The 14,920-nt window shown below is 50.0% G+C and overlaps 1 protein-coding gene across 1 annotated transcript in view; it reads right to left on the reverse strand.

The window, feature by feature from the left end:
• MN1 (MN1 proto-oncogene, transcriptional regulator) overlaps positions 1-14,920 on the reverse strand; it is an 83,425-nt gene that overhangs the window by 33,410 nt on the left and 35,095 nt on the right. The window lies entirely within an intron of this gene.

Genomic DNA, 14,920 nt, shown 5'->3' on the forward strand with positions numbered 1-14,920 from the left:
TGTCCTTCCCTCCCGATGCCAGCTCTAGGATGACTAACTCTGTGCAAGGATGCCAGTCACTGAAAGACCTCAGATGCCCTTCTTCCACAGCTCTGAAAACTGAAATAAAAGCGTGAGACTGTCTATCTAGCCAAGCTGGTACCTGCAGACCCAGGTGCTCCAGTGTACCCCCTCTCCACATGGACAGGCCTGCCACTGCTCTTCACATTAACTCAGCAGCCCCTGCAACAGAGCTCCTGCTCTCACAGGCAGAGAGCAGCCAGCATACTTCCCCAGGAAACAAGGTTAAAAACCCTCAGCAGTTTCCAAGCCCCTTCCAAAGCCCCCCAGGAGGTCCCTCCTGGCTGTTAAAGACTTCATGGGAAGGAGCCCAGCCATGCAGAACCAGCTTTCCCAGCTCCTGCTCTTTCACACATGTCTCTGGTCCTTTCAGATAAAAATTTTTAAACGCAGGGTCTTCTCTGGTCTTTCTAAAAGGGCTACACCCCCTGGCCTAAGAGCTTGCTGGCAAGCCTCTTCCTCATGCTTTTAGGTCCAAATGCACTCTCCCAGACGTGGAGATGCAGCTCCCTGGGGAGTGAGGGTGGCTGCTCGCATGCTGAGCCCAACAGGAGGGCACACCACGGCCAGGAGAGCACAGGCAGGATGCACTTTGTCCACTCACAGTCTTAACCAGGGCATAATTTCAGATGTTTTCTGCAGATTAGAAAAAGGGGTAGGTTATTTGTTCTTTTTTTTTTTTTTTTCCAGGAAGTAAATCCAGGGCTAAAATCTTCCCCTGCATCTCATGTCCAGTAGCAAGGTCTCCTCTGTTCATTATAATCTTCAGTGTAACTTCTGCTCTGCAGCTCCTTTAATCACATCAGATATGGGAACAGAAAAATGTCATTGTTCCTTGGCCATGAACAATACCATCCGTGGAGCCATGAGAAAGTGCAAGATGGATATAAAAAAGGCGGGCTCTTGTCTCCCCATAATCTCTTCTACAAACTGACAAAAGAGGGTTTTGTATAGAGAAAATTGCCACATACAGAAACAAAACAAAAATAGAGCATGCGAGCTGGGACCACTTTTATCTGGAGAGGCACCACAGGGAGATATGCCAAATGTGATTCATTTTAACAAGTTTAGCCCTTGAGAGACAAGAGGAGAGCCCCCCGTTAAGAATGAGGAGGTTAGCCAGGAGGGTCAGGGGGGAACAAGGCCTGGCACAGCCACGGAGGGTAAGTGACCCTGAAGACTGCTGCTTCCCTTATTACAGTGGCAAGTGGTTCTGGCTTGGGACAAATGTCTGAAAAAAACAGCCTGGTCTGGGGTTGGGATGGGGCAGTTCAGGGTATTTTATTTCTGTTAGGTTAGCCTGTGCATTGGCTCAATTACAGTGGAGTAATTAAAGTCTATAAGCAGATACAGAGGTTCTTGCTCACCCATTCATTATGGGCAGCTAGCAATGATTAACTGCATCACCCTTTGGGGAGATTCTTCCCCTGCACAGGCACCTGAGCAAACACCCCAGAGCTGCTGAGAAACTGCGTGCAAAGCACCAAAAGGCTTTGGTAAAACATCATACACGCACCCACGTGTGCTTGGGACCAGCCTGCCCACGCCCCAGGCTCTGCAGGTACAGAAAGACCCAGATCAATACAACCACCAGGCCCTTTGAATGAAATCAATGCAGCTCAACAAGCACCTAAGTCCTGATGTCATCACAATATTTATTGCCCAAAGTCCCCATCCCACATCAGTCAGAGGAAGAGCTTGAGTACATTCCCTCCCTCTGCAGCACACAATGAAATCTCAGGTTCTGCTTCCCAATGTACAGTGGGATTGTGAACAACACTGGCACCACACACCACCAATTCAGAGTGGGCAAGGTCAGGGGGCTCTGCAGGTGTCACCCACAGGAGCAGCCAGCACCTTCCTGAGAGCAGCTCTGTGCCCACCCTCCTCGCAGGTTCTCCTCCTACAGCTCTTCAGTGCCTCCCTGGGATGTCACTCTGTTCCTTTCAAGCCATTGTTAGTTTATTAAGTGCTTTAAGAGATGCAATTTGTGCCCCAGGAGAACAAGCAGCAGAGAGAAAGAGCTCCACAGTCCTGGTGGCCTGGCAGCACCAGCCAAATGTCACATCCAGGCCCAGCAGGCAGCAGCATGGAAGAGAGCAGTGCCAGCCCCCACCGTGCCTCCAAAGAATGGGCGAGATGGGCACAGCCCCTCCGCAGAGGGGCTGCAGCACCAATAAAACTGTGGGCATGACAGCAGACAGCCACGGGGCCGGGCACTGAGCCTCTGCCCGAGCAGGCAGGGTGGTCATGGAGGTCCAGCATGGCCAGCCCCAGCCTGGCCCACAGGCCAGCGGGGCTTGGGCAGCTCTAAAGCAGCACCTTCTGTCCCAACCATCAACCCCACGCAAGGAAAAGCCTCCCCCAGGCTCACACGGCCACAGAGCTAAGCAGCTCCAGCCTTCCCTGCTCTCGCCACAGACACACACACAGCCAAAAACCGAGCAGGCTGTGGTGTGTCACAGGAGCAGACCAACACCAGCTGCCTTCAATGCCAGCCCTGCTCTGAGCACAGCACCCAGCCAGCCCCTGCCAGGCACCACAGTGCTGGAGGGGCCAAGGAGTTCCTCTGGAACATCAGCCCCATGGCAGGGATGGGGAGCTCAAACACTCCCAGCCTAGAGATACAGCAGGATCCTCCCTTGCTCTGCTTTCACACAAGGGAAAATGCAGATTAAGTGACTTGTCATACAATGGGGACACCCAATGCAGACATTTTCCAGGTCCAGCCATTCTGGGCAGCTGGCTCTCCTCAGCTGTGGGCTGCACAGTGCTCCATGCAGGCTGTCTCTGAAGGCCCTTCCAGAAGCTCAGGGCTTGCCCACAGGTGTCTGACACAAGTGTCAGGCAGGGGCAGTGCAGGAGAGCTGTACTTGTGCTGCCATCCCCAAACCCACATCAGACAGTGCCTCTGCTCCCTGCTGCAGCCCAGCACCCCCAACAGGGAAAACAAACTGCCCTCCCAGCACATCATCACAGCCCTCCACTTTGCCCCAGTGCCACCTGAGACCTTCCTTACTCACCTTCCTAGCAGACCTCAAGCCTCAACATGCAACTTATTGCCAAGGATCATCATCACATCAATAAATCATCAACAGCTTGCACAAAATAACCCCACATTCTGCCTTCTGCCACGCAGGTTTTTAACCTGAAGGCTCTGAAAGTGACTCATGTCTCAGAGCCCCTCCCGGTACCACCAGCAGCTCACACACCCTTCCCAGGTGTTTGCTTTTTTTCAGGTTAATCCATATTCCCAGCCATGAACAAGTGACAGGTGTCTTGCTTGACACCTGATTATGTCAGCCAAATCCCCAGCCAAAAGCCATGTCACAAATTAGGTCATTTAGGATTCCTAACCAACACTGTTAGCTAAATCCTTAACACCGTTAATTATGTTTCCTATCACCAATTTACAAAGCGACTCTATTGATCTTGCCCCTGCTCTGCAAATTGCAAAGAAATGACCAGAATTGAAAACACAACATCTGAGTGGGAGCTTCCCCCCAACAGAGGAGAGGGCTGCACCTCAGCACTGCACTCCCTTGATGTAAGTCTTCCTGGAAGATGATCTGCATGTTGTCATTTTTTTTGCGGAGAGAAATGAACCAGAGGTCTAAGGAGCAATATATTTTTTAGCTGTGGTTATAGCTTGGACTTAATGATCATCCCACAAGCACAAAGCTAACCTGAGGTTATTTACAGCGGCATTTTACATTATCTCATTGAGAAAAATATCACAGAAAATGTGGTTATAAGTACATGGTGCAGGAAGGTAGCCTGGGAATACCAGGGAAACTATAGTTAGTTGTTGAGGAAAGTGTAAAAGTCTCATTTGAAATGAGGAGTTTCCTCATTCCTCAACTGGGCAAATCCTCCCTTTAATCCCCCTGCAGCAGCACCCCTGGGACAGGCAGATGGGCCACTGAAGTCAGCACTGCCCTTGCTCTGCTCCCCAGCAGTCCTGGCTCCATGCAGCACCAGGGCTGCAAAGCTGGCTCTCACCTGCTCCTGCCAGCAGCTGAGCTCAGCCCTAAAACCTGACACTCATTTTCATGTCGTTTGCTCTGGCAGGAAGAGGCGTTCTTTGAGATGAGCTCCATCAAAGCTTGTGCCCATCGATCTCCTTACAGTCAGAAAGCTCAATTAGACCTTCAACAACAAGGGGAAATAGATGGTGATTCTGCCCACCAGCAGATCACAAATCCTCTTACTCACAGGATACAGTTCATATTATACCCAAGCAAGAAATCTATCAAGTCATTTTAATTAATTCCTGTCCTCTAAAACACTGGAGAGCTGACTGGAGAGGGGACACACTCCTGCAGGGAACTGCTGTGTGCTCACATGCCAGGGGCAGAATATGTCACCCTGACACCTGTGGAGGATCCCTTCTACCTTTACTAGACTGCACAGAAATTCCACTCCACTATTTTCACATTTTTATTGTTTTTAATATTTCCTCATCTCCTACAGCTGCATGTAACCAAACCTGCAAACCTCCAAATGCCTCTCACCCAGGCTTGGGGAAAAAGAGGCCAACCAGAACAGGGGCAAAGCAACCAGGACCAACAAAGCACTGCAGAGCCAACCCCATGAGAGATGCTAGCACTGCTCAGGCTCAGAAGTAAGTGTGTTTGGATGCTTCACTGACAGTACAGAGAAAGAAAACCACTGGGAAAGAAAAGCCTTATGGAAACTGAAGGGATGGGAAGCTGTCATGGGAACACAGAGGAAGAAGGAGGCCGGGAATAAACCCAGGCTAGAGATCAGCAGGAAGCTTCTAGCAACCAGAATGAGAATGTTACAGACAGAATAAAATTTTTGTCCCTTCTTCCGACAGCCTGGAAGAGGAATTCATCTCTACCACTTCCTCCTCAGAAAGTCCTACCCCTTCATTAGCACACCTGTCTCATGGGCATCCACTGAATGACACTCCAAGCAGACAGACAGGGCCGACAGAAACACCCGTGATTCCACGCAGGAGAACATACCCAGTGAATCTGTCTGTCTGGACATACAAACTGTGTTCAGCACCATAACATCCAAACAAATTCCCAAGGGTCTCAAATTAATATTGACTGATCCCAGAAGGCTGACAGATACTGTACAGGAGGGAGCCTGGGAGATGTTTTACCAGATTTTAGAAACAAAACCTCCTTAAATATCATGAAACATTAAAAAATCCTCATAGCTGCTAGTGTTTGCAAAACGAGAGATGACAGCAGCCGCTGTCCTGTTGCCCTGCATGCGCAGCCAGTTGGGTTTTCATTGCAAATCCACTCAGCATCTCATTACTGTCCATCACAGGAGCTCCAGTACTGGGACCAGATTCACTTCAGCAGTGTGAGCCTTGCACTGTGCTTCCTAATGCAGCTGGATTAATGGGAACACATCTTAGGGAACATCCTCACCAACCAGAGGAAAACAGTAACATCCTCTGACAGTTCTTAGGCAGCAAAGCACAGATCCCCAAAGGGAGAAAAGTTCAAAGAATCTCAAGACCTGACGGGGCAGGGACCTTGCGAAAGGCTGTGCATGACATGCCTTCCGCTGCAAAGAGCTCTCACAGCTTGAGCTGCAAGAACAGGAGCTACATTTCCACTTGCAGACATGATTCCACATGAAAAGAAGATGGTACGATGTGAAACTCTCAGCACTGCAGAACAAGAAGAAAAGTAAGATAGAAAAAATACAAGTGTAAAATGCAAATACATGAACTCGGTTACAGTAAGCTAGGAATTTTTAAGAAAATGAACTCCTGTTAGCTGAAGGACATGTATTAAATGTCATTAGGAAAAGCATTCAAAATACAGACAAAAGAGACAGCCTGCTATCGTTATGTTACTGGTGTTGTTGTGCAACAATCTCCCTTTACGTTGTGCTTCCTCAGAGCCATGAGAAAGACTTGGAGGGCTCAAAACAGCTGTGTTAACCAAAGACATCCAGTTTTTAAAGTTATGGTCTTGCTTAACTAGGCACCTTCTCATAAAACACAAAAACAATTAGCTGCTAAAGCATGGGGTTTGAAGCCAGAGCTTCCAGCTCCCAGCCCACCAGAAAGTTTCAGTAAATATCTGAGATTTTGATGGCCACTGATGACAAGGTACGTCACACTCACACCTCACTGCTTCATCAGTGGCAAGAACAGTGGGGTGAAGAGGCAAAAGATTTGCTCCACTGCTCTTTGCCTTTCCCATGCCATTTGCAGGGCAGTCTGGCTTTATAGAAGATGCATGTCCCACTCTGGGAAACATCCAGCTCTGATCCTGGTTCCTGAATGCACCGTTTGGCTCAGAGACAGTCCCTCCCTCCATGCCTGCATGGTCCTGCATTCCAAATGGGAAGCAGCAATGCTGTACACAGACCAGCCACCCACAAGAGCCACCACAGCCATTCCTGTGCTGTTCCCTTAGGTCTCGGTGCAGCCTTTAGCCACGTGCCTCCCACACTCTCCCAGATAAGTTTCCTCTGCACTTTTCTGTTATTCTTATCACCCTGACCAAGCGGGTCTGTCTTGCAGGATGTGAGCCAGACCACCTGCACATTCCCATCCCAGGGAAGACCCTGCCTGACGGATGCAAAGCAGAGCAGTCAGCCACACACGGTGGAAGTGCACCGAGCCTGCTCCCAGGGTGGCAGCTCTGAAGGTGCATTTCCATAGCTCGCATTTCCATAGGGTCACGCTGGCAAAAGAAAGGAGAGCGCTGGGGAAAGACTGGCTTGGTGAGTTTGAGAAGAGGGCTCTTCTCCACCAGCCTTTAGATACAAAGGTCGAGGGCTTGCAAGGGTCAGCAACCCCTCTTAATATTCACCAAAGCAGCAACAACAAAGGCAAGCTGGGGAAAGGGAAGCGTTCCTGTGGAGTCCCATCTTCACTCTGGATACCACTCCACAATGAAGTTATTTCAAACCGCCCATAGGTTAAGCTCCGGCTTTCATCCCAATAGCACAGTTCCCGCTGAGCTCTGCCTGCAAAGGCACATCAAGCAGAGACACTCAGATGACATCTAACCTCACCCAGCTCGCTGCAGCAGCACCTTTCTCAGCCAGGCTGGAAATTCAGATAACAGGAGAGAATGTGCCAATTGCCTAACATTTAATGAGACCAGAAGGAGGTCACAGCTCTGTCTGAGCAGCGCTGTAAAAGCTCCAATCTGTTACAAATGCGATGCTGGACATTTCCAGTGCTTGGTAAAAAGACAAGTTCCACCTTCCAAAGCAAACCACATGAATGATGCTTGGCTTTGATGATGATTCCTAGGAGGCAAGTCTCACATTTCACCTTCACACACCTGGGCATTAACCACAAAGTCAAGGACACTTACTGCTTTCTCATTCAAAAGATCTGGATCGTGTCTCCCCGAAATGATGACCATGCTGTGACAGCAGCTAGGAAGCCAGGAAGCCTGTCCCTCTGCATGGAGCAGTCTGGGATGCTCCTGTGAGCCCAGCAATAGTGTGCCTGGCTGCAGTCACTGACACCATGGTGGGGAGCAGTGGCAAACAGTGTCTGACTACCCCAGAAAAATGACTGAATTCTCCCTTTCAGGTTTGTTGTCTGAAGCTCTTCCAGGTCTTGTGACCACATAACACCTGCACTTCAGATCCTGGGCTTCAACAAAACTATAAAGGATTGGCACCACCACCAAGTTTTCCCTTCCCCATCTGTGTTTCTCTGGAACTGAAGATGTGGCTGTGACTACAACTGGTCACCTACCAGTTTCTTTCCCTCGTGTTTCCATTCTGCACTGAGCACTTTATAGAGCACTTTATAGCACTTTATAGCCCTTCACAGCCCAACCCATGGCAGAGAGCAGGAAGGGAACAGAGCTCTGTGCCCATCCCCCTGTGCCCACCGTGGCTCTCATCACCCACCTGGGCACTGCATAAGCAGCAATGTCTGATCAGCAGCAAGCACTTTGTGTCCCCCTTGTGCCTGGCTGAGCTGTGAGAGAACATGAGGAGTTAAACTTTTTCCTACAAAATGTGTAAAAATTTGGTCTGCACACTTGGTGAGCTGCAGTGGTTGTGGGCCAAAACATTTTGCTGCATATTTCTGAAATTATTTGTCAGAAAAGAACGTCAATGACATAGAAAATGAGTTGCAGATGTAACCTTTTCAAGCATCAATAATAACTTAAGACATTTGAAACAAAATCTTAACTCGCAAGTGACTCCATCAGATGGGGCAGTTTCTGAGGCGAGGGCTCACAGAGGAGAGGCAGGACTGTAACACATCCCAGCAATGGTGCCCCCTCCAGCTCTTCCACATAGCAAAGAACAATTCAATTCTTGCATTTGCCAAAGCTACTTCCCTTTCTGAGACCTTTTTTCCCTGACTTCCAGGCTATTCCTGGAACCAGTGGGCACTCCTGGCTGGAAAAGGAGGCTGCCAGACCAGGTCCAGTAGCCAAGTCCCACAACACACTGACATTAGGACAGGCAGAGCGATTTCTTTGAGGTCCAGCACAAAGGTGCTACTCAAGAAAGATTCATGTTTTAACACTTTCTCATTCACACACACACAGAGCTCCTGCTCCAGTGGCCAGTGTGGCTGCTCCAGCACAGGAAGGATGAGGGAGGGCAGGGATGTGAATGCTGCAGCACTGCACACAGCATGGATGTCCTGTGTGTGCCACAGTGTCCACAGCTCCATGGACCTGTGGTTCATCCACAGCCTCTGGAGGGTTCCCACTGGCTCAGGGTCCATCCCTGCTACAGGTCTGGCACAGCCAGAGAGCCAGCACTGCCACCACCCCGGTATCTCTGTAATGAATATCACCACTGTCATCTCAGAGGCACATGCTTAAGGAATTTAACTACTTTAATACAATGGGCTCAAATTGCCAAAGAATGTTTGTGCATCAGTGTGAAATCAGAAATTCGGGGAGGGGGTGCTTTATCTGTCAAAGGCCAACCTCAGGGGGCTGCCAGAGCAGACAGTGGGAAGCTGGATTGCATTTGACACGCATCAGCCCATCAAACACAAACAGCCTTCAAAGTGCTGGGAGGCTGAGCCAGCCCCGTCACAGGCTGTACTGGCCCCACTGGGCTCCGACCCGGGTCACGCCCCATGGGCTGTGCAGGACCCACCTGGGCCTCCTGGCCTGATCTTACTCCATAAATCACAGGAAAATAGATACTTCTTAACAGCTCAAATTAAGATGAAATGCCTTAGTTTTCAGGCTGGGAGCTACCTGTGCCATTCCCTTGGCTGTATGTCACTGCTGAGATGTCCCAGCCGCACGGACAGCAGATGTGCAGCCCCAGGGCACAGAGCAGCACGGCCAGGATGCAGCACCCAGGCTGTGCCCCCATCCACCCAGGCCAGCAACTGGGCCAGGTATGACCAGCTGATGTCCAACAACAGCCTGCCCAGGATGGAGAGAAAACACCCCAGCCCACACCATGGGGACACGCTGCCAGTGCCCGAGAGAGGCCAACCCAAAACAGAAATCCTGCAAGGATGATCAGACCTCAGCCAAGAATGGCCACCACTCTCACAACCCCACTCCTGGGTGTCAGTGGGGCTGGCAGCCCTGGGCCTGGCTGGGGCACTGTGAGCACACTCCCTCTGCCCCACAACCATCCCTTCAAGTTTTGCTGGAGGGTTTCCAGTGCCTGGAAAGAGCCAAACTTAAATTATTCCAAGGAAAAAGAAAAACAAAAGCTTGTCTTCAGATTAATCCCCGGACCTCCACCCTGAACAAACCCCTTCTGCACCCCCATTGCCAAGCCCAGCCCCGGCTCTCCGGCACAGGCTGCCCATGGAGCTCTTCCAAGGGGCTCCGCAGCCCTCTGCAAGCTTGAGCACAGCTGAGGGGAATAAATAACAGCCCCAACGTAAAAACCAGCCTTTTCTTACAAAGCAAAGTCTCAAATAGTAAATGAAGGGAGAGGAAGGGGAGGGAACGTGCCTGAGGACCCCCTCTTCACCCCCTCCAGCATGCACGGCAACACTCAGCTGAGCAGGGTGCACGGCAAATAATACCCACTCCACTGTCCCCCCTGCCCCAGCACCGAGACCCCACACACCAGGGAATGCAGGGGAACAGATGGATTTTCCATGGGAAGGAGCTGTGACTGCTCCTTCCAGTTGAACATGTCAGCCCAGCAGAGCCATGTGTTCAAACCATTAAACTGCTGCCTCTGCTCTGCCAGCAGTGAGGGGAGAGAGGGCTTTGAGGAGAGATATTCAGAGGGAAATGCTCCTCAGCCTGGCACAAGGCAGACAGGCCACAGAGACCAGTGGCCAGAGCCTGAACCCATCATTTGTATGTACCCAAACAACAAGGGTTTTCTCTTCCAGATGCTTCTTGTCAATGAAGTGACAGTAAAATATGAAATTGTATTAACACAGTAGTAATCTCTCACACACTGGGCTGCCTTCACCTGGGCTCCTAAGCAAGAGCCTTGATAAGGAGTATCAGGCTTATAAGTGTGTGTTTTGGAGGTTGTTTGCACATGGGTTACAGTTAGGGGTTATTTCAGGGGTTAGAGGTTCTTCCACTGGGGTTATTTCAGAACTGTGCACAGCATTGAGCCCAACACAGAGATTTCTCAGAGATGAGGGTGTGGGCCATTAATTAGGGAAACTGACAATGTTTAATCTCACTGCATCAAGAATAAGGGACATTGAGGATCCATGAATTAATTTGATTTTAATACAAATATAGTATTTTTCTCACTATCTTTATTAACATCTGAAATGTAAATAGTTTCACACAGACTGCAAAGGAGCCCCTGCCATGTTTGCTGCTGGAAGAGAAGGCCATGGCAGACACAGTGTTTGTTTACAAGGGATTGCAGGCTTAAATTGTCAACCACTTCCCCAGTATCACCCCCAAGCTCCTGGCACACCAGGAGCTCAGCACAGAGTGGAAGCTGTACCAGTCTCATTCTGAGGCATCAAAACCAGCACCTACCCTTGTATGTAGGAGAGAAGACACAATGCTGATGGGGTCAGAAGCAGTCAGCTGGCACACTTCAGTTCCCCTAAAAGAGAGGAATTCTTTTCCATGGAAATTAACAAAAAGTTTCTGTTAGCAGCAATGGGAAATCATTTAAAATCGTATCTTGCAGGTAAATGAAAGGATACATCAAAAACACAGTAGTGGGAGAAGGCTGGGCCTGCAGAGTTCAGGTGGGAGCTGGCAGGGCTGATGGTGCCTGCAGCCCCCAGCCCCAGCACTGCAGCCCTCACCTGCAGGTGCTTTCCAGAGGGATGTGCATGTCTGCAGCAGGGGTGTGCCATGGCCCACCTGGTTCTGGGTGCACGTGTGCAGTGTTCTGTGCAGGAGAACCTGGGTTTACTCCCAAAGGACAGGATTCAATTCACCTGGGCACAAGCTGCTCTGGGAAAAGACTGGAGTCCACCACAAGTTGTTACCTTCTGAGAGGATGGGTAAAAAAGCACAGTCATCACCAGCAGGTAGCAGGAACCCGAGACAAACTCAAGATTTTTCTGCATTTCATCCTAAAAAACTTTTCTTTGGGCTGAGTAATACTCTGAGTTGCTTGGGTGACCAAGACTTGGGAACACAAGGCACAGAATTCAGATCATTCAATACATACAGATTTTATAATAATCAACCCAAAAGACCTCCCTGATGTGGGAGGGAAGCATTCTGGGGGTAGGTTTCCACAGCAGCAGAATATTTCCTGGAGTAAGCTTTCCACCAGAGGTACAAAGAAGGTTTCAAAGGCTGAAACCTTGGACAAGGCCCACCTCACATGGTGCACATGTCCCTCCAAGGACACTCTCCAGCCCAGCACTGCAGCTGACGGTGCCCAGCAGCCCTGGGCAGCAGTGCCCTGCTGTGCTGGGTGCTGTGCACAGGTTATTGCAGGGCTCCCACACAGGTTCATGTCTCCAAGCATTCCCTCATGCCTCAGGAGAACCACACGGACCATGTCCAGCTCTGTTGTTTCAGCCATACTCTTGAGGCTCCTGTTTACTTGGGAATCATATGTTTTCTGCCCTGGTCCTCACTGTATTCAGAACAGTTACTTAGCTTCAATAAGCCCCTTGTTAAAGCCTTTTCCTTTCTGTAATCTCATCAAACTAACCAAAAGGAGTTTGTTCTGAAATAGAGTCCCATTTTGTAACCTGGCTTCCTGGAGGAGCGCTCCCCATGCTCACCCGGCCCCTCCACCACAAAAGGGCTCTGCTTGTCCTGGCGCTGACAAAACACTCCGTCTGTTTGGGTTAGTCAGCAGGGGGTTAATGAAAAGCCCGGCCCTGGGGACTCCCACCTTATCTGCAATCATGAATTTATTGAAGAATGTGTTAATGTGCTGGATTTTATTCATCAGGGGTCAGGGCTTTTCAAATTCTTCCTCCCAGCTCCCCCTCTTTCCATCCCTCCCCAGCAAGCTCACAATGCTGTTTAAACAAAGGACTCCCAACACAAAGAGCAAATTTACACAGTAAAGTTTTCTTGCAAGCCCAGAGCAGAGTCTGGAAGAATTCCAGCTTTATAAAGAGAAAAGGGGGTGGGGGGAAGAAAGGGGGAAGGGAGAGAGGGGCATTTTGCAGAGGATAAAAGGAAATTGAGAAAAGTTCCCACCTCCTGAAGCTCAGCCCTGAATATTCTCCATCAGTTAACCCCGGAGCAGGAGGCTGTTTTGGAAGAACATAAGCCCTCATAGCATCAAACTTCTCAGCCTCCTTCGAGATGGAGGCTGAAATAAGTGTTTCAATATCCATTTAGGGTGACACTGCAACATCTCCTTTGTCTGTGGACTGCTAACAGAAACCCCTAAGAGGACACAGCAACCATTCACCAGGGCTCCTCCTCTGTTCCTTGTTTCACAGGTGTGACACAAGCACGATCTAAAAGGAAATAGCAAGGCTCAGAAATGGTGACGTGGTGACACGTGTCCAAGGCCAAGTGAGAACGCAAAGGAGTCACAGATCCCACCTCCCATATCCCACCCATATTCCACCACACGTTGTCCCAGGACCAGGGACCTCCAAGGCACCCCTGGCACCTCCCACTGAGGCTTGGCAAAGGCCCAAACCCACTGCTACCTGCCAGCGCTGGAAATAGGCAGCCAGGGATCCCCTTCCATCACCTCAAACATCATCCCCATTCCACAGCTGGAACAAAGGGATGTTTGGTTGGAAGGTCCTCACTACTCTGTCCATGTTGGTTGTGCTCTGGCCATTAGAAAACAGGGCACAACCCTGCACTAATGAACCAACGATGATCTACATGATTTTCTTCAGGTCTTGTCACCTCCACTTCCTGCACTGTCATTAATGAGCTCTGGCAACACCTCAGAAAGGAAAGCTTAGAAGAGACATCACCCCCATCCTCTGCCCTCTAAGCACAGCCTTACAGAGCTCACCTGAGTAGAGTTTTTAAACATTTTACAAGCAAAATATACGTGATGTTATTTGCCATAATGCTAAAACTACTGGAGGGGGCTACAAACTGATACCACTTCAGGCATATGACCTAGGGACTTTTGGAAATAATCAATATTAAAAGAAACCCATTATAATTTTATTTTCTAACAACTTTCTCAGTCAAAAGGATGCCATTGACCCAAACTTTCATTCCTGTATTTACCTTGGTTTTTCTGGAGAGAGATGCCTTCTGCTGTACTCTCACAGAACCTGCAGCAATCTGCAAGCAGCTCACCCAAACAGCCGAGGAAAAGGGAATTTAAATGACTCTGGAGTCACACACAGGAGCCTCCAAACAGGAATGGTGGCTGGCTCTGCAGGGCCAGAGCTGCCCAACAGCCACACGGCTTCGTGGTGGCCATGGAAGGGCCAAGCAGATCTCAGCACATGGGATCCAGCTGCACTGCCAATGGATTCCTGACTGCTGAACATACAATACATATTTACAGAGTCTCCTCCGTGACGGGAATTTCAAAGCCTCATGCAGAAAGTAACTCAAAGGACGTAATTAAATCAGTTAAATGGCTCGGGCAAAGAGATGCAGCTACAGACAGATTTCAACTCTCGGCACAATCACAGGCCACAGGAAACGATTAGGAGAGCAAGAACTGTAAAAGCTCCAGGACCAACCACTTGCTTTTCTTTACTTAATAAACTATAATCCATGCTTAACACTAACACAGACCAGGTGAGCCTCTGAGCACAGTGCCCCGGGATGAAGGTGAGTGTTTGGGATAAGCAGGCACCGTGCCAGCATCAGCAGAGGTGACATTACCAGGTGACAAGTAAAGCTAGTGTCAAGAGCAGAAATCAAAGACCAGCCAGTTGATTTTCATCTGCTAATGTGATGTGCAGTGAACAGTGAGCTCCTGCTGCCTTTTTGGAAGCGGGAGCTTGGGGCGGAGCGTTGCTGGAGCAGGAGGGGCTGCTCCAGCTGCTGGCAGAAGCAAAGAAGCCTGTGCACAGTGGGAGATCTGGGAGCCAAGAAATGGCCTCGTGTGCTGGAGGAGCTGTGTGAATCCAACCATTAACAGAGCTCGTGGTCAGTTTTACTGAACAACTAGGACAAAGCAGGAGCAGTCTGTGCAGGGCTCAGGGCTTGGGGAGTTACCCTGGGGACTGCTCCCACTGCCCAGCAGCTCCAGGCATGGTCCAGCCCCTCTGGACGAGGTCCAGTGACAAGAGGAGAAAGAGAGAAGCTGCCACAGAGAGGGGGCACTCAGAGAGCAGGACAGCCCCGAGAATCCCACAGCAGCACCCGGGCAGAGCTCAGAGACATCTCCACCACCCAGCAGCACAAAGGGAACCAGCAACCTCAGTGTACAGACAGGGCCACCATCCTGCAGTGCCTCTGAGGATGGGCTGGGGGTGGTCACCAGTGGGAATGAGGAACACCAGAAGCTTTTGCTGCCCAACCAGTCCTCAGTCTCCTGGGAGAACACCCTG

This window comes from Cyanistes caeruleus, chromosome 18 (assembly GCF_971803275.1).
Source record: "Cyanistes caeruleus chromosome 18, bCyaCae1.hap1.1, whole genome shotgun sequence".
Taxonomy (NCBI): Eukaryota; Metazoa; Chordata; class Aves; order Passeriformes; family Paridae; genus Cyanistes; species Cyanistes caeruleus.